This window comes from Canis lupus, chromosome 36 (genome assembly GCF_048164855.1).
Source record: "Canis lupus baileyi chromosome 36, mCanLup2.hap1, whole genome shotgun sequence".
Lineage (NCBI taxonomy): Eukaryota > Metazoa > Chordata > Mammalia > Carnivora > Canidae > Canis > Canis lupus.
Genome location: NC_132873.1, coordinates 27812912 through 27832658, shown reverse-complemented (window position 1 = coordinate 27832658; position 19747 = coordinate 27812912). Strand labels below are relative to the sequence as shown.

Below are 19747 nucleotides of genomic sequence, written 5' to 3'. Positions count from 1 at the left end.
GTTTTCTTCATAGTCATATTTTGTTAGCTTTATACTTAAGTATTTTTGTAGATGCTAATATAAATTATATGTTTCCATTTCAAATTCCACTAGTTTATTCATAATATATAAAAAAGTAATTGACTTCTGTATATTAACCTTGTATTCTGAAATATTGCTATAATTGCTTGTTCAATCTAAGAGTTTTTTGGTCAATTATTTTGAATTTTCTACACAAATAATCATGTTTGCTGTTAACAAATATAGTTTTATATCTTCCTTCCCTATCTGTATACTTTTCATTTTCTCTTCTTGCCTTGTTGCATTAGCAAGGACTTCTAGTTGATTTTGAAGAGGAATGGTGAGAGGAAATCTCCTTCTTTTACACTTAATCTTACTGGGAATGCTCTGAATTTTTCACATTTAAGTATGATGTTAGTTATAGATATCTTACAGATAGGCTTTATCAAGTTGAGAAAGTTCCCCTCTATTCCTGAGTTACTGAGAGTTTTATCATGAATGTGTGTTGGATTTTGTCAAATTCTTTTTCTGCATTTAGTGTATAATCATGTCATTTGTCATTTTTAGCCTGTTGATGTGATGGATTACATTAACTGACTTTTGAATGTTGAACTAACCTTGCATACTGGGATAAACTCCATTTGGTCATGGTGTACAATTCTCTTCTAAATTGTTGGTTTCAATTTACTAATGTTTTGTTGAGGATTTCTGCAGCTATGTTCACAAGAGATATTAATCAGTAGTCTTCTTGTAATGACTTTGTCTGGTTTTGGTATTAGGATAATCCTGGACTCAAAGAATGAGTTAGGAAATATTCCTTCAGCATCTGTCCTTTAAAAGAGACTGTAGATATTTGATATACTTTCATCCTTAAGTGTTGGATAGAATTCACCAGTGGATCCATTTGAACCTTAGACCAGTTTTTGAAGAGTCACAGATATTTTGAAGATCAGTGACCCTAAAATTTTAGTAAGCGTTGAATTACCCAGGAATCTGTTAAAACGTAGATTCTGATTCAGGAAGCTCATGGTTGGGCTTGAAATTGTGCAAATGTAATACAACTTCCAAAGGATACTGTAGATCTGAGACCCATGTTTAAGGTTTTAGAAAGTCCTGCATATTTAGTTTTCTTCTTCATTACTGTTTCCTTTGGTAAGTATTATTTTGCTAAAATCTCAATCTTCAGTATCTCTGTAAATTATAAAACAGGTATATAAGCTTGATTGGATTTATGTTAAACATTTTGGCCATAATATTTGATAGCTAGTGTTCTGTATTTCATATCGCTGCACATGAAGAGGCACATATCATGTTGCTCCACTATTAATGATGCTAATTTTAGCAATTTGGTAAGGTGATTATTGCCCAGCATTAAAGTGTTTTTATTTATTCTTTTGCATTTATCCTGGTACCTGTGGGTTGCTACTTTAAGATCATGTATATATTTTGTTTCTCAACAGTCTTCTTTGTGTGTATGTGTGTGTGTTTTGGTGTTTTTTTTTTTGTTGTTGTTGTTGTTGCTGTTTTCAAGACCTTATTTATTTATTTGAGAGAGAGAGAATGAGAGAGCGACAGCAAGAAAAAAGCAAGGGTGCGGTGGGGGGAAGACAGAGGGAGAGAGAGAGGTAGGCTCCCTACCTAACTGACTGAACCACGCAGGTGCCCCATGTATGTGTTTTAATGTGGATACTTTTATTTTCATCATGGTTTCAATGTCCACTAGAATAGTATTTATAAACAACACCACCAATAATGATCAACCCACCACATTGTAAACCTGCATAAATTTACCAGTAATAGGTTTAAGAACAAAAATTCATTCAAGGCTTTGGCGCTGCATTTAGCTAAAGAGACAGAGAGAGAAAGAGAGAGAGAGAGAGAGAAATTGCAAATACCCAAATTTTATCACTCTAAACTGAAACTTAAAACAGCCATTAAAAAGAGTATAATATTGTTTTGATTATACTCCTTCCTATGAAAAAGAGCAAAAAAATGCAGGCACAACCACTAGGGGAGTTAACATAATGGCCTTACAGAAGCTGTCATCTTTTCCCCCTCCTCAGCCATAAGCAGGAGAACGGATGCTGATGCCTAGGTATGCAGCAGGAATGGGAACCGAATTGCTATCCTTCACATGGCCCCTTCCTTGACTCAGGGCCCTGTGGTTTTGAGTTTAAAACTTCTCTTAAGGGAGGACAGTTTAAACCATCAGCTGTCATTTGACTCAGTTGAGCTGTACATGAAATAGTGAGCAAAACACAGGTCAGGCCTGTTGCTTCTTTGCTAGTTCCAGGCCAACTGAAAGACTGCGGCCTGTGAGGACCAAGTCTGAATGTGGTTTGGAAACTCAGGGCTTGGGAAAGGCCATCTAGTATCTGGACAAGGAACAGCAGACAGTGAACATCATTGTGGTCCTGCAAAAAAATCCATGATTTTTAAAATTGTTGTTGTTAGACCAAAGACCCCAGCACCATCTTGCTGGGGTTTAGCACAGGAGTGTGCCTCCTTTGCTCTGCAGGATCCAGGAAAGGGTGGCCAAGGTCACTTTGCTTGATGTCTGCCCAAAGATTCAACCTTGCTAAGGTCCCCTAGGCAGTTTCTGCCCATTCACTCCTGACCTGTGGAAGGACCTATGCCCCCAGAACTTGGACACCTTCTGGATGGGTAACTCTATCAAGCACCCTAACAATCCGGGTGACCTGGTCTGGCATCATGCTATGGGGTTATTGCAATGGAGACAATTATGTGGCCTTTTGATCCAGGAGGGGAAAGAGAGGCTATGGAAAGAAGGGGCCCAAATGTGGTGGTGATAACCACCAAAATCTCTTCAAACGAATTGGAACCACTAGCCACATTATCTGTCCAGATCAGCACACTGTTACCTTACTTTGTGACTGCTTTCCAAGGGACAACCTGATTTCCATTTTGCCATTGTAGGCATTGAAAATTTACATTTACTCCTTTGAAGAACTTGAAATTCAGGCACTGTCTTATCTCAAAGGGTCATTCTATGTCCTCTTCGTGCTCTCCAACAGAGATCTAACTTCTTGTTTTGAGGATTTTTATCCATGAAATGCTTCTGAATTTCTTTGTCTTTATCAGCTACACCCATTTCTGTGGTTTTAATGGCCTGCTTGAGCTGTTTACTCTTAAGTCTTCCAAATTTTATTTTATTTTATTTTATTCTATTATTTTATTTTATTTTATTTTATTTAAGTCTTCCAAATTTTAAAAACCAGTTAAGCCTGCACCCAGGACTCTCAAGTCCGATCTCAGTAATAGGTGGCTCATATTTGAGCTTCAAGGTCCGCATTTCAGTTTCTTTCTCTCAGTCAGCCCTTCCATTTCTTCACATTGGTTTTGGTTTCCACACCGTGATCTCTCCCTACAGCCAGAGGGTGTGGATTTAAGACATTTGTAGCATTGTTTTCATGACCAGACCTGTACTTTCCAGATTGCCTTGTGATGGGCTACAGTCAGCAATGTAGAAGCCCATTCTTCAAGGCTCCTTTATGGATGTCAGCTGATTCTTATACAACATGGGGTCATTTCCTTGTGAGGAAAGCACACTGTTACCAATTTGTATTTTGTGGTTACATTAATCTACTCATGGAACTCTTATGAGTTAGGTGGGAAAAAAGAAAAAAAAAAAATTCCTTGTTCCTCATAGAACACACATGGCTTCAGGAGCTGCCTTTCCTCCTGGAGGAACTAAAGACATACTATCTATTCTTTGTAGATACATATCCCTTGTAAATCTTATATTTTTTCCTAACCTTTCAATTTATTTTCAGCTTAGTGGATGCTTTCTTTACTAGGCTGTCTCGATGTTAGTTTATTTCACTGCCAGGCCAAAACTGACCTGGGAAGTTTGTAGCATGAGGGCCTTTACATGGGAGCCCATGTAGGACAGGCCTTGTAATGGAGCAGAAGTTGCTAGTGTTAAATGGTCCTTACTGATTGCCCATAGCTGTTGACCTCTCTGCACTTATTTTCAGAGAAGATTCATGGACTGGAGTAGATTATGCTAGAAAAGCAAGGGCATTCAAGCCTGGGAGATCTGATGCTGCATTTTCTGCTCTGGTCTCCTAGAGGGGTCTCATCCCTTCTTGCCATTGCTGCTACTACTGTTCAAGAGGAAGAGACATGATTGCATTGATAATGAGATGTAATATGAAGCCCAGGAGAGGGGAGCTACTAATGCTCTTAGCTCCTGAGCTGCCACTGTTGTCCGATGGCTCTCTGGCTCACACCGAACTGATCGTCCAGGCCTTAAAGGCTAGATACGTAAGCCTATACCTAATGGTTTTAGCATCTAGCAATGACTTTTATTGAATCAGTTATTAAATTTGGAATTGCAAAATGATATATATTTTTTTTAATTAGTAGATGGCATTTTTCCAGGAAGAAGGAATTTTCTATTCCATACTTCCATACTTCTCCCTTTGGTATGCATTTCTATGAGTTTTGGGTTTTTGTTTGTTTGTGTGTGTGTGTTTGTTTGTTTGTTTGTTTGTTTTTCTTGTATGCTCATTGTTACCTATGTGGCCTGCAAGAGCCCCTTCAAGCTGGTTTTTGTTTCCTTTTGACATAACTTTTTTTTTGGGGGGAGGGGTACTTTCTTTCTGGAATTGTATCTAATACAGGTGAATTCAACTATATCTAACACTTGTATTCACCTGCCCCAGATCTGCTATCAGCCATATTCCCAACAATCTCTCATTCTTTTTAGCGGAAAATAGTATCTAGAAAATAAGACACTATCACTAGGGGAACTCATTACTAGTGAGATATCATTACTTTTAGGTTGTTTTAATGGATTATTTATTCACTTTGAATCCTATTTGCTTCATATAAGTCATATTGTGTTTGGCTAGATTACAACTCCAGATAAAATCTTTTGTAAAAGCAAACGTAAGTAGCATATTTTTCAGGCTGTGGTAATCATCTGAACCAGAAAAGAATACGAAAGAAAGACTTTGAAAATATCTGTCCCTTGCTTTGGCACATGGATAAATGTGATCAGATAAAGAACTCAGGCACCACATATTTTTCTCCAAATCAGCAGATGTTTGTTTCCTGTCTTCTGTTTCTATATTTGATGAGTATGAGGTTATCCCTTTCTTTTGATTGGTTGGTCATAAGTGACTATTAAAAAAAAAAAAAACCTCTCTCCGTGTAATATGATTCTCCACAATTAAATGATGTCATGTGAGATTTTTGACATTAGATGATATCATTTCCATAATATATGATTTACCTTCTTTGATTAGCTTATCTAGAAATTTGGAGAAACATTTATAATCTCATGTTAGCATTTGAGCTAGAGAGCTACATTTTAAAGTTAGGGTAGAAAGGAAAATGCTATCCTGGGCAGGTTTCATCTGAAAGTCTTCCTCTGCAATTTTAGTCTCAGTTTGTTACGTATTCATCCCTGTGATCACCTTCCAGATGTACCTCTTCTGTTTCTTCCTGCTATCTTCATGGCGACCAGCTACATTTTTTATAAGTTGCTAAGGGTGACTCCCTGAAGTATATTGATACACTTTAATTTCGTATTTCACTATATATTTTCATCTCATTATTATTGTTGTTTCATTGCTGGAAAATCAACTTCCTTCAGAATTCATCCTTTGTAGGTTAGAAAGTTGTGATCTAAAGGCAGGGGAGAAGAAAAGGGTGCAAAGTTTACCCAAGTATTTTCTTTAATCATTTCTCTCAATATCTTCTTTCCTGTTGTGATATAAGAAAGGACCCAAAGTGGCAGAGTTTTCAGCCTGGTCCCTGCCAAGCTGAGGGATAAATTACAAGCCTCCTTTAGACTTTTCTCCACATTTACCCACAATACTACACTGTGCTCATTTGTAGTAAGATTTGTGCATGCTACTGATTGGTTCTTCCAGTTTTTTTCTAAATTCTATTTTCATCTGGATAATATTGTCTGAACTCTGTGTTATTAGTTTGAGGCTTTTCCTAGTTTGGGAATAGGACTTTTATTTGGTGGGGATTTATTTCAGAAGCTATCATGAGGGAGGTCCAGATTTTAAATGTGGACTTGGGATGCCACCATATTTAAGGTCAGAGAAACTTAAAAAAACTGATGATTTTGAACCTCTACAAATCACTGTTCATTTCAGAAGTAAGGCCAGGTGCTTTCTGATTTTCTCATTCAATAGTTTAAAATTTTAAGTTCAAGAGAAGTTGGGATACAAAAGAAACATTTGCTTAGCTTTATTTTTTTTCCACCACCAATTTAAAAGTCACAGTGTAAGTTACCACCTCAGAAATTCTATTTGTATGTAGAGGAATATAGCCAGGTATGAGAGATTCTAAGTTTATTTTCCAGAAAAAGAAAAGACTATTTGTGAACATTAAATGTAAGAAAATCTAAATTTATTTTAGATGAGTCACATGAGTCAGACCTAAGCAAATGAAATACATATTTTTTCATATTGTGGAATGAAATTCTCAGTCTAGAAGTTGGAGACTGGGCACTTCTTTTGAAAAATATCAGGCCAGATTGAATGATACCATATGGTCAGTTCCAGTCTAGAACTTTATGTAACTGGAATCCTACAGTTTGTACTCTTTTGTGCCTGACTTCTTTGACTCAGCTTAATGATTTTAGATTTATCCTTTGTTGTCTAAGTAGATTTTTTTTTATTATTGCTGAGTGGAATTTCAATGTATGAGTTACCACAATTTATGCAATCCTCTATCGATGGACTTTTAGGATATTCCAGCCCTTAGCTATCATGAGTAAAACAGCTATGAACAAGCTCATCTTTTTATATGTCTTAATTTACCTTGACTAAATCATTAGAAATAACATTGCCAGGTCACTAAATAGATATACGTTTATTTTTATAAGAAATTGCCTATTTCTAAAGTGGCTGTGCTGTTTTTACATTCCTGTAAAGAATATATGAGAACTCTAACTTACCCACCTCTTTCTATATCTGCTATTGTCAGTCGGTTTTATTTGTTTGTTTTTAGGTATTCTGGTGGGTATGTAGTGATAATTATGTTTTAATTATACTTCCCAAACTTATGTTGAATATCAAACCAGAAATCAAGCCTAATGTAGTTTGTAATTATTATACTTCAGCTATATATATATATAATAAGATTTAATCTATATTTGTTAAAATAGAACTTCCAAAAATAGGTAAAACGTCATGACCTATATAAATAAAAAATAAACATGTCAAATATTATGTTGATTAATGAATCAGTAAGATGTTACAAGTAGTTCAAAGGAAAATGTAAAAACCAGGGACATATATAGGCCAGAAATGTATAGATAGATGAAAAACTAGATTTTTCCCTGGGTGGTTAGAGAGAATCAACTGTTTATTAGACAACATACACTCCTATAACTATAAACAGGAATTGTTTGCATTGCTTTAAGTTATCGACAGGGATTTAAGTAGCTTGAAAAAAAAATGATACAAAGGCAAAATCACATAGAATCAGATAACCTTAAATATTTGCTCTAAATGATGAACAATTTTCCTTTGAAGACACCTGATAATTTTTTGTTCTATTTGAGAAACTTTCACAATTTTCCTTTACATCCTATACTTGATATTAAAATGATCACTGAAAAATTTTTTAAAATAGCAAAATTTTAGATGTTTATATTAAAATAAAATAATACTGTAAAAATATATATTGCTTCTCAGAATATTGCTCCTATTCTGTAATAATTAGTTATAGAAATGTGTAGACCTCCTTCTTTTGAAATTGAAATAAAAAATTATAGCAATATAAAAATAAAGTAAAATAATGTTTGCAATTCAAGAAATACAAACGCTTAATGATTAATTGTTTGTGTGTGATGTGTGCCAGGTGGCATACCCATAATCCTTTCACATATGAGATCATCCTCATCCAGCTTGTTAAAGTTAGGGACTAAATTAGCTAGTACATAAATCTTACTTTTTCTGATATTTTGGGACAAGGAATATGCTTATTTATTAAAAAAAATGTATTATATATATATATACAGACACGCAGTTCTCTGCACAGAATTAGGATGACTATTGGCATTTTAGCAACATATAATGACTATAATTTTATCTACTTATGAAAATGGTTATATCCATGGGAAGTATTCATCTAACCTTATCCATGGACAGTTACAGAAAATTTCTTTAACTTCAAGTAGCTCAGCTGTTATGTACTGACTAGATTGGTTTTAAGTTGGAAGGTTTTTATTTTGTTTTCTAAACATAGCGTGGTCCCTGTAGAGCCTAAAAGGGCTAGTATCCAAGATCTATAAAGAACTTATTAAACTCAGCAGCAAAAAAACAAACAATCCAATCATGAAATGGGCAAAAGACATGAACAGAAATCTCACAGACGAAGACCTAGACATGGCCAACAAGCACATGAGGAAATGCTCCGCATCACTGGCCATCAGGGAAATACAAATTAAAACCACAATGAGATCCCACCTCACACCAGTGAGAATGGGGAAAAGTAACAAGACAGGAAACAACCAATGTTGGAGAGGATGTGGAGCAAGGGGAACCCTCCTGCACAGTTGGTGGGAATGTGAACTGGTGCAGCCACTCTGGACACTGTGTGGAGGTTCCTCAAAGAGTTAAAAATAGACCTGCCCTACGACCCAGCAATTGCACTGTTGGGGATTTACCCCAAAGATGCAGATGCAGTAAAACTCCAGGACACCTGCACCTCGATGTTTCTAGCAGCAATGTCCACAATAGCCAAACTGTGGAAGGAGCTTCAGTGTCCATCGAAAGATGATGGATAAAGCAGATGTGGTCTATGTATACAATGGGATATTCCTCAGCCATTAGAAACAACAAATACCCACCATGTGCTTCAACGTGGATGGAACTGGAGGGTATTGTGCTGAGTGAAGTAAGTCAGCTGGAGAAGGACAGACATTATATGGTCTCATTCAACAGGGAATATAAAAAATAGTGAAAAGGGATTAAAGGGAAAAGGAGAGAAACTGAGTGGGAAATATCAGAGAGGGAGATAGAACATGAGAGACTCCTAACTCTGGGAAATGAACAAGGGGTCATGGAAGGGGAGGTGGGTGGGGAGGGTGGGGGTGACTGGGTGACGAGCACTGAGGGGGGCATTCGATGGGATGAGCACTGGGTGATATGCTATATGTTGGCAAATCAAACTTCAATAAAAAATATATACAAATAAAATAAAATAAAATCCTATTCTATCCTGAGTTATGTATGTGGATTTGTCCTCCAAATTAGCATGAGATGAAGTGATTCTTCTAAAATGTACCAATTGTACAGAGAAAGGGAGGAATTAACTAATGAATACATTAAGCAAACAAGGATCAGAATGCAGGGGAAGGGGATAGAATATTCAGTAGGATGATTGTTTTTTGTTTTACCCCTAATGAATTCATCAATTTAATCTCTTACTGCTGGTTGCAATATTGGGTTGACAACCTATAATTTGTTCAGTCATTCAGTGAAATTTCATTGTGATTTTGCTAAATGGTAGTCACTGTTCTAGGTATTTGGGATACAGAATATAGTTTCACTGAAAACAGCCTGTCAGAGGAGATGGACAAGTTGAATTTTTTTGATAAATTGCAATATGTGTTAAGATAGAAATTATTTTCTCAGATAGTTGTGTCAATTTTAAATGAAGTATAAAAGATGTGCTACTTTCTCTTTGAAAAGCTGGTGGTTTAACTTTGAAAGGAAATCCTGATTTTAAATTGAATTACTTAAATTTATTTAATCTAGTTAAATGCCTTATTTGGTATGCTAAAATAGACTGATTTTTTATTTAATGCCTTTTAAATCAAAATTTGAAAGTATTTCGAGAAAACTTGTGGATATAGATTCAGAAGTAAGGAGAGACCCCATAAACCCTTTACTCAGCAGCCCCAGTGATAACATCTTGCAAAGTTGTAATACAATAATGTCACACCAGGATGTTGACAATGATATGGTCTAGATACTGAAAAACCCATCATCACATTCTTGCTGTCCTTAAAAAGCCTTACTAATGTCCTCTTCAATTCTCTTTGGCAATCACTAATATGTTCTCTATTTCTATAAGTGTGTCTTTCCAAAGGTCATATAATTGCAGTCATGTAGCGTGTGAACATTTAGGATTGTCTTTTTTGTCTACATTGTTCCCTGGAAATTCATCCAAGTTTATTGTGTTTATCAGTAATGAACTCATTTTTAGCGAATAGTACCACATGGTATGGATGTACTATAGTTTGTTTAATGATGCATCTTTTGAAGGGCATCTGTGTAATTTTTGGGTTTTGGCTATTATGAATAAAGCTCCTATTCATCCATACCTGCATTTGCATGAAAACATGTTTTTATCTCTTTGGAAAAAATGTGCAAGAGTGCATTTTGCTTTATTGTGTGGTAGTTGTATGTTTAGTTTTTTAAGAAACTTCAAAATTGTTTCCAGGGTGGCCTTACCATTTTACATTTCTACCAGCAATATATGTATGAGTGATTCAGTTTTTCTATATCCTCATAACATTTGGTGTTGTTACTATATTTTTTATTTTAGCCATTTTGACAGGATTGAAATGATACGATGGTTTTAATTTGCATTTTACTAATAGCTATGGATGTTAAATATCTTTCCATGTGATGACTTGCCATCTGTATATCTTCTTCTGTGAAATCTTTATTCATGTCTTTTGCCCATTTCTAGTTGGATTTCATTTTTCATTTTACTGTTGACTTTTAAGAATTCTTTATGTTTTTTTGTTATGAATCCTTCATCAGATATGTGATTTGCAAATATTTTCTTTCAGTCTGTAAGTTGCCATTTCACCCTTTAGCAGGATATTTCTCAGAGCAAATTTTTAAAATTTTGAGGAGAACCAATGATCTTTTCTATTATTTATTTTTATGGATAATGCTTTTGGTGTCAAATCTGAAAACTTTTTGTCTAGCCTGAGATCCAGAAGATTTTCTCTAGGCTGGCAATTCCTCCTCCTCCTCCTCCTCCTCCTCCTCCTCCTCCTTTCTTCTTCTTCTTCCATTGTCACTTTAACTTAAATTTGGATGTATATATTTAGAGTCCTTATGAAAAATAAAAAAAATTCTATGGGCAGGGAGAGATGTAAGCCATTACTAGATGTATTGAATTAGTTGAGCAAATTATTGTTAGGATTCTAAGAAAATTAATCAAAAACAAATGTTTTGATGATATGATAAAGATAACCTAGTTGGAAAATCAGTTAAGCTCCTGAGAATGGCTTATAGCTTGTGAAGATAAAGTATGATAAAGGTCCTTTAGAAGAGGAGCATAGAATACTATCAAAATCAAACTTTTCTTTTTCTAGAGCTCATCCTGTCTATGTCTACTTGCCATTTCTCAGAAATCTATAAACAATATTCATTGCCAATGGGAAGAAGTATTGTACTGATAATGCATACACATTTTTATTCTTATTAAAATGAGACAGAAAAGTTAACTTTAGAACATTTTATTTCCTGTAACTCAAGTAAATCTATGAAATTTTTTAAATTGCATTTTTTAAACAAAATTTATTTATTTATTCCTCAGACACACACACACAGAGGCACAGACACAGGCAGAGGGAGAAGCAGGATCCATGCAGGGAGCCTGACGTGGGTCTCAATCCCAGGACCCCAGGATCACACCCTGGGCCGAAGGCAGGCACTAAACCGCTGAGCCACCCAGGCTGCCCCTAAATTGCATTTAATAACACATCAATCTACTAAATAAAATGATACTTTATTGTATCATTTTCCTGCTTATAATGGGAATGTCTCCAATGAATGATCATTAACCATTATGGTTACTTTTTATTGGAATAATTTTTAAAAAGATTTTAATTTTTTTATTCATGAGAGACATAAAGAGAGGCAGAGACACAGGCAGAGGGAGAAGTAGGCTCCCTGCAGGGACTTGATGCAGGACTTGGTCCCAGGACTCCAGGATCAGGCCCTGGGCCAAAGGGAGATGCTTAACCACTGAGCCACCCAGGTGCCCCAGAAACAGAAAATTTTTAAGCAATTCATACTATAATGGCATGACTTAAAACTCAAGAATGGATATAGGATATCATCAAATGTAATTTGGGCATATAAAAATCTACTTTTTAATATATATATATAATATATGTCTTCTTTTATTATGACATTTCTTTAAAAAAAAAAAGATTTTATTTATTTATTCATGAGAGACACAGAGAGAGAGGCAGAGACACAGGCAGAGGGAGAAGCAGGCTCCATGCACCGGGAGTCCGACGTGGGATTCGATCCCGTGTCTCCAGGATCGCCCCCTGGGCCAAAGGCAGGCGCTAAACCGCTGCGCCACCCAGGGATCCCCAAAATAACTTCTTATTATGAAGGCATATTTTCTTGAGATAATTACTTGAAAATATTCGCATTTGTCTTAGCAATTATTGACTTATTCAGACACATAACAAATTCTATGCTATTAGGTAGAATAGCGTACTACTTTTTTTTCTACTTTTTTCTTTTTGAGAATTTAAATATGTCTTAGCACAAAATTATATATTTTATATCTTATTTTATTTTTATTATTAACATACCTTCATAAAATTCTGTTTATTCTATCTTCATCCTAGGTGTTTTAGTCTTGCAAGTGGACTTTAGAGTCAACATTTTATTATCAATGTATAGTTTATCACAATGCAGAGACTGTAGCCATGGACACTTATAATATATTTAAATTTTGATGTGCCTAGTGCATGATTTTTTTAATGCATTTTTAACCAACAATAAATGGGATGCCTTATTTACAATGCCCTGAATTCAGTGCACTTTATCTAAATGAAGAAAATCAATTAGATATTTAATTATTTAATACACTTTTAGTCTTCTATTGAATCAAAATTATATTAATTCTTACCATTTTAATAATCCAACTCTTCTACTGGTCTGGAGATTACACATTTGTTTTTAATCTTTTCAACCTTAATCAGACTATTAATTAAAATTCATATGTCAATAACTTCAAATGTTTTTAAAAATAGTTCCTTCTAGGAATATTACAAGGGTGGTATGGTAGTTCACTAGTTGCTTTTCAATATCCATACATCCTTTCTAAGGTTAGAGGAAGTTTTATTATAGTCAGAAATTTAGCCTAGACTGCATTCTCATCTGGAGGTTCACCTGAGGGTCCACTTCTAGACTTAATTAATATGTGATTCTTGAAAGGATTCAGCCCCTTGATTGTTGGTATAAAGCCCTTACTTTAGTATCTTCTCTGTTTAATCACAATGCTGGATTTTTGTCATGTTACACTACATGAATTGAACTATATCCTCCCCAAATTATGTCTACCCCAAAGTTATTTGTGAATATAACTTTATTTGGAAATAAAGTCTTTGCAGATGTGTAATCGAATTAAGAAGAGGTTATACTGGGTTACAATGGGCCCAAATTTAAGATGACTGTTGTCTTTATAGGAAAAAGGAGATTGGAACACAGACACAAGCAAGTAGGAGAATATCATGCTAATGTGGCAGCATAAATTTCTCAAGCCAAAGAATAACCAAAATTGCTACAACCACCAAAAGGTATAAGAGGCATACATTGACTATCTTAAAATTCTAAACAAGGGCACTTGGGTGGCTCAGTGGTTGAATGTTTGCCTTTGTCTCGGGTTGTGATCCCAGGGTCCTGGGATGGAGTCCTGCATAGGGCTCTCTGCAGGGAGCCTGCTTCTCTCTCTGCCTGAGTCTCTGACTCTCTCTTTCTCTCTCTCTCTCTCTCTGTCTCTGAGCCTGATGTGGGACTTGATCTTGATCCTGGATCCCGGGATCACGCCGGGAGCCAAATGCAGACACTCAACCTTTGAGCCACCCAGGGGTCCCTAAAAAAAAAAAAAAAAAAAAAAAAAAAAAAAAAAAAAAAAGAAGAATTCTAAGCAAAATGTTTTACAAATGAGGAACTGAGTTTTTAGAAATTAAATTAAATTATTTGATTAATTAAATGATTTGTTCTAAGTTATATAGGTTTGTTAGGACAGAAACACTTTCTGAACAAAGCTCACAGAACCACTATTATGCTAGCTGGCTGATATTTTTGGAATACTTAAATTTATCATATAGAAGGAGAAAAGTTTATTCCTAGAATTTCCCTGAATGAAATTCATTGATAGAAATGCACACACACACACACACACACACACACACACTTTCAAACATGTCACTTCATACCTAATAAACATGAATTGTTTCATAGTCCTATTGAAGGACCAAGTTTTGTAATCACAAGACAAATCATTAGGACAAAGAATCCAGCATCATCAGACTGTAAAACCGCTGACATACATAATAGATTTTTGGATAGAGTGGGTGTTTAGAGCTATAAGAGAATGAAGCCAATACCAAAACTAAGTCATAACACAAGGGAATACCCAGAGTTGATATATTGGATTCACGTTTATTATAATTAATCTCAGAGTATGGTGGATTGGATGATATTCCTGCCCTTTCCAAGTAGCAACTTTCTTAGTAAGGTGCAGGAAGGAGAGAAAGAGAGAGAGAGAGAGAGAGAGAGAGAGAGAGAGAGAGAACAAGAACAGAGTTAAACTAGAATTGTGGGGGTGGCAAGTATCTTGGTAGAATTTGATCATCATCTTAGAACAATGCTTGGCATATGTTAGGTGCACAATTAGATAGTGTTGAACAATTTAATGAATGAAGGGCTCGGGTTTTGTGTTTGTTTAGTTTTTATTTAAAAATTCCAGTTCGTGTAATCTAACTTTCAGGTGTACAATTTAGTGATTCACACTTCTATACCACACCCAGTGTTCATCACAACAGGTGCACTGCTTAATCCTAAGTGTCTTGGTTCTTAAGGAGTATGCTACTCCAAATTAAAAGCAATAATCTTTTCTGGGCTTTATTATGTCACAAGCTGAAAGTACACATGTAGGTCCTCCCCCAATTATCTATATTTGAGGCCTGGTGTGCTGTCTGGTTTTTGCTCTAGTTCTCTCAGAATGTTTCTAGGAGTTTTAGAAGATTGGTGATCTCTAAGACCCACTGGGATAATGGCACTTGGGCATCAGCATAAGGAATGGGGCCTGACATCCTCTATTTCATGATTGACCAATCAGCAGTCAACAAAAACTAAGTTGTACTTTTTATTGAATTTGTACGTATAATAGATGTGAGAAATCTATTAAACAGATAAATAAGTTACAAAAGCTACATAGGCACAAGGATTCCTAAGGATTTCTTACTAGGATAAGTTCCTGCTCCACTATTCTCCTTTTTTTTATGTGACCAGGGCCTGCTTACCTCTTAGTAGACCAGTTTTTCTGACTATATCCATGTCTTATACTCTGAGACAACTACTCCTAGCCTCAGGTTGGTTGATTGTTTTTGTACTGTGTGATATATATGAAATTTTTAAAAAATAATGTAACAGATTGATGACATATTGCCTAAAATTTGCAGTTTTTAAAAACATCATCATGGGCAGTTTAAAAAAATATTGTGTCACCAATAGCCTGTTTTTGGAACTGCACTAATATTTGTCCATATTTTTCAAGTTTTGCTCATGAAGAGTTAAAACAAATTAAAGAGTGCATGGTCTGTCTGGAAAAGTGAATTACAGTTGTTTTGGAAAACAAAATAAAATAAATAAAACTTGAAGCCTAAAAAGTAAAAACTCAACATTTACATTACTAGTAGAAGGTGACTGAATATCTATGGATAAGTTAAAGAGGTTGCTTGAGGAAAGCATATAAGGTGACTGCCAACAAATTGATGCAAACAGAGTGAAGTTGATGGAATTAGAGGTGAGAGGAAAAAGAAAACTGATATTTTTTTTTAAAGAAAATTGATATTGACTAAACAGCCATTATTTACATCCTTTGCTCACATACAGTACTTCATATAAATATGAGAATGATTCTGTGGATAAGCAAATATAGCTGTGGCATTGCAGAGATTAGGGAATGGAAAAGTTATGCATACCAAGCAACTAGTAAAGAGGAATTGTGATTTAAGCACAGGTCTCTCTAATACCAAAACACATAGTGGCAATTGAATGGGGGGGAAAAATGTTGGTGTAGATGAGGGGAAACATGGCTCAATGCCTGAGGCTTCCAGAAAGTCAAAGCTTTTCCAGAATAGATGGAATTAGAGATTTAAGAACATGAACTACCTTGTGCCACAGTTATTTGAGACTCGCATCAGTAACATCTAGAAATGTGTGCATCAACAGTTATTTTCCAGGGTAGAGATGAGCACAGAGGAGGAATTAAGAGTTTCTGAAAGGACATGCAAATAAAAAAGTTAATGAATATTATGAGTTTGTGTTTGAAGGATGGGATGGAAGTCTCAGAGGTAAGTTCTAGAACTATACAAATTTTGGTATTATTTTAGCAGAACCTGTGACGGAAGAAACAATGAGATTGAGTAGTTAGGCAAGAGAGAGATGAGAAAAGCCCTTAAATAAACTATATTCTAGAATAACCTTGGCTAAAAGATGCAGAGTGATTATGAAATATTAATACCATTATATATTTTAAAAAGTAAGATTTATTCAACTAGTTTATATTGAATGGAGGAGTTTTATATTTAAACAACATGTCTGAATTAGCCTTATAATGAAGATTTGGCACCAGAAATAACCTTTGGAGAAAGTTTGAACTAGAGAGTGGTGTCTACCATTTGGGTAGTTTCAGAAATTATACATAGATATAAAAATTTGCTGGCCTGTAAAAAGGCAAGCAATATGTTTTTGTTGAGTAAGCGTTGAATTATCAGAAGAAAGAATTGCCATAGGAGTTAAATACCGATATCCCGAAGTTATTAAGTTCTGGGATACGAATATTTAATGTAGAGTCCATGGGTCTGCGTATACTTCTAATGATCTACAACATGCCCCCCGCCCCCCACTCATCAATTATATGCAGAAGTTTGAGAGGGAGTGCTTATTTGCATTTCCTTGTGGTGAGGGACATTTTCATCATAGTCTCAAAGAAGTTTATGACTTGAGACTTTGGAAGGAAAACTAAATGTAGAAAGTATAAAATTAGAATAGATCAGCATTTGATGCCATTTATATCTACAGAATTGTTGAAAGGTAATTTTTAAAAATTATTAAATTCGAATTTTAGGAGATAGATTACATACCATTCTCCCATTTTAAATCTGAAATCGAAGTAAGATTCTTCAAAATATGTTGATTTTTATTTTAAGATATAAGATATTCAGGCTTAATTGACTTCAGATTATTACAATATCAATTATCTCCTTAAATTAAGATAGCATTGCCATTTGTAATTGTGGTTGACATACTTATATTTGACTTTTGACAGAGACATATACATTTTTTTGAGATGCAGTAACATATTATCATTATTATTATTTTTAAAGATTTTATTTGTTTATTCATGAGAGACACAGAGAGAGGCAGAGACACAGGCAGAGGAAGAAGCAGGCTCCCTGTGGGGAGCCCCATGCAGGACTCAATCCCGGGACCCGGGATCACACCCTGGGCAGAAGGCAGACGCTCAGCCACTGAGCCACCCAGGTGTCCCTATAGCAACAAATTAAAGATCAAACTGAGAAACTTAATTTGTGATAATCTTTTCAGTGACAAATTGAAGCTTACACTAAAAATATTTTGTAAAGACAAAATATAGTTTTCATGATTATTGTTACTCTTACTTCCTACCTAAATAATTTATGCCACAATAATTTACACATTACGAATATGCAAACTTTTCATCTGGACATTTTTGTGTTCATGGGAATCCTTTGAATGGATTAATGAGCTTATTAACTCGATGATTTTCTATAATGCAGACATCTATTAGTATATTTACATTAGAATTATTTTCTTCATTATTTTACAATATCTATTTTTACCACAGGAAAAGGATTTTTAAAAAAGAATTCAGTTTTATACATATTACAATGCAAAATGCAATTTTAAGGACAAAAATGAAAGCCACTCTAGTAACCAGTTTGTCCTTCAGCTCAAAACAGATTGTCTTAGAAATTGTATCCAAATCCAAATAATTAAGCAATTGTTTTTTGTTCTAATATAATTTTTCATAGTATATTTCTTAGAGAATATAGTTACATCTGTAACATGGTATTTTTTTTTTATTTTTTTAAAGATTCATTTATTATTCATGAGAGACACAGAGAGAGGCAGAGACACAGGCAGAGGGAGAATCAGGCTCCATGCAGGGAGCCCAACATGGGACTTGATCCCAGGTCCCCAGGATTAGGTCCTGGGCTGACGGCGGCTAAATCGCTGAGCCACCCGGGCTGCCCCTGTAACATGATATTTTTAATGTAGTAGAAGAGGCAACATCCCAGGTTGATTATATTGTGTATGTAGACTGTAACAGTATTTTCCTGTCTTCCCTATTTATCGCAGGGAAAAATGACTGAAGGTTGGTGGGAGCTAATAAATGAAAATGACCAGAAAGCTTTTATAGCAAATTGATTAAAGCTTGACTAGTACTATGGACACTTCCCAAAGACTAGTGATAGATTTTAGGGGTTCATGCAAACCAATTAAAGAAATTTAGACCAGTTAGAGGAGAAGAGAGAACATTCTAAGTACTAATCATAAGTAGTGATTAGGCTAACAAAAAGCAAGTATGTCTTGCTTTTTGAAAGTTCATGTCATACCATTTTGTTTTTATGAAAGACTTACATTTGTTCTTTTGTTGGTAACTGAAAGAAATCTGATAGGATTTTCACTTTTATGAGAAAAGGCAAAAAAGCAAAAATGGGGTTCCGCATGTGTTTTGCGGTGAACCTTTATAGAGGCAGTGCATATCCAGAAGGGAAAGAGGGGCCCCACCAGGTTCTTTCCGCAGCAACTATACTCAGCATCTCAGCAACAAGCTGCCATCGTGTTGAACTCTGTGAGCATCTGTGCTTTATCTCTGGGTTTTTAATTTGGTTTTGTTTTGTGCATCCATAGGAAGATGTGTCTTAAGGAATCAGAAAAGCCTAAGAGACATTATTTAGGGGGTCTGGAAAGGCTCAAGCATTTCCCCACATGAATGAATGGTAATTGCTTCTTTGCTTTGCTCCATTTCAGCGTATGAAAGCTTTCATAGGATCGTTCTACTTTCAGACAGTGGAGGAAAGCTGTATTATATAGGTGGTTTTGAGCCTTGAAAAATGTGGGGTTGGCTATAGCTCTGCAAGCATGAAATTGCTTCCCATAGCACCCTGGGCAAGCTAAGGTAATGAAGTCTTCATAACTTAATATGAATTAAGTTAACTTCATAAGTTAATATGAATTCTAGAGTTCCTTAGTCATAAGTGTGCACATCAAGAAGGATGCTATTTATTTACTAGATATTTTTTTCTCAGGAGTTAGGATTAGATCAACACAGAACTAGTTAGCTGGTTAGACACAGGAATTGAGGCAAAGGGAAAAACACTGTGGGCATCTGAGTTTTGCTAAAAGCCAATTACTAGAATAGGAATCTAAATTTAGATTGCTAAGAAGGGGGTCAAGGAAATAAGTCAGGTGTTGACAGCTGAGATTCCATTTTCCTTAGTGATTTTCTGGCTTCCAGAAGCACCATCTGTCCTGGGTTTCCATGAAGTATGAGCTTCCATTTAATGTGTAGGCAATCTATCACTGATTTCGTAGGTATTCTGATTATCTCCATCCCTTGAAATTAAGTAAACACAAATAATGTCATGACCACATTCCACCACACTTTATGGTTGTGGGGTGAAAACAGGGGAGTATTCCATTAAACGCTG

The 19747-nt window shown here is 35.4% G+C and overlaps 1 long non-coding RNA gene across 1 annotated transcript in view; it reads left to right on the top strand.

The window, feature by feature from the left end:
• Positions 1 to 19747, top strand: part of LOC140625291 (uncharacterized) — a 72616-nt gene that overhangs the window by 46089 nt on the left and 6780 nt on the right. The gene's annotated exons all lie outside the window — the stretch shown is intronic.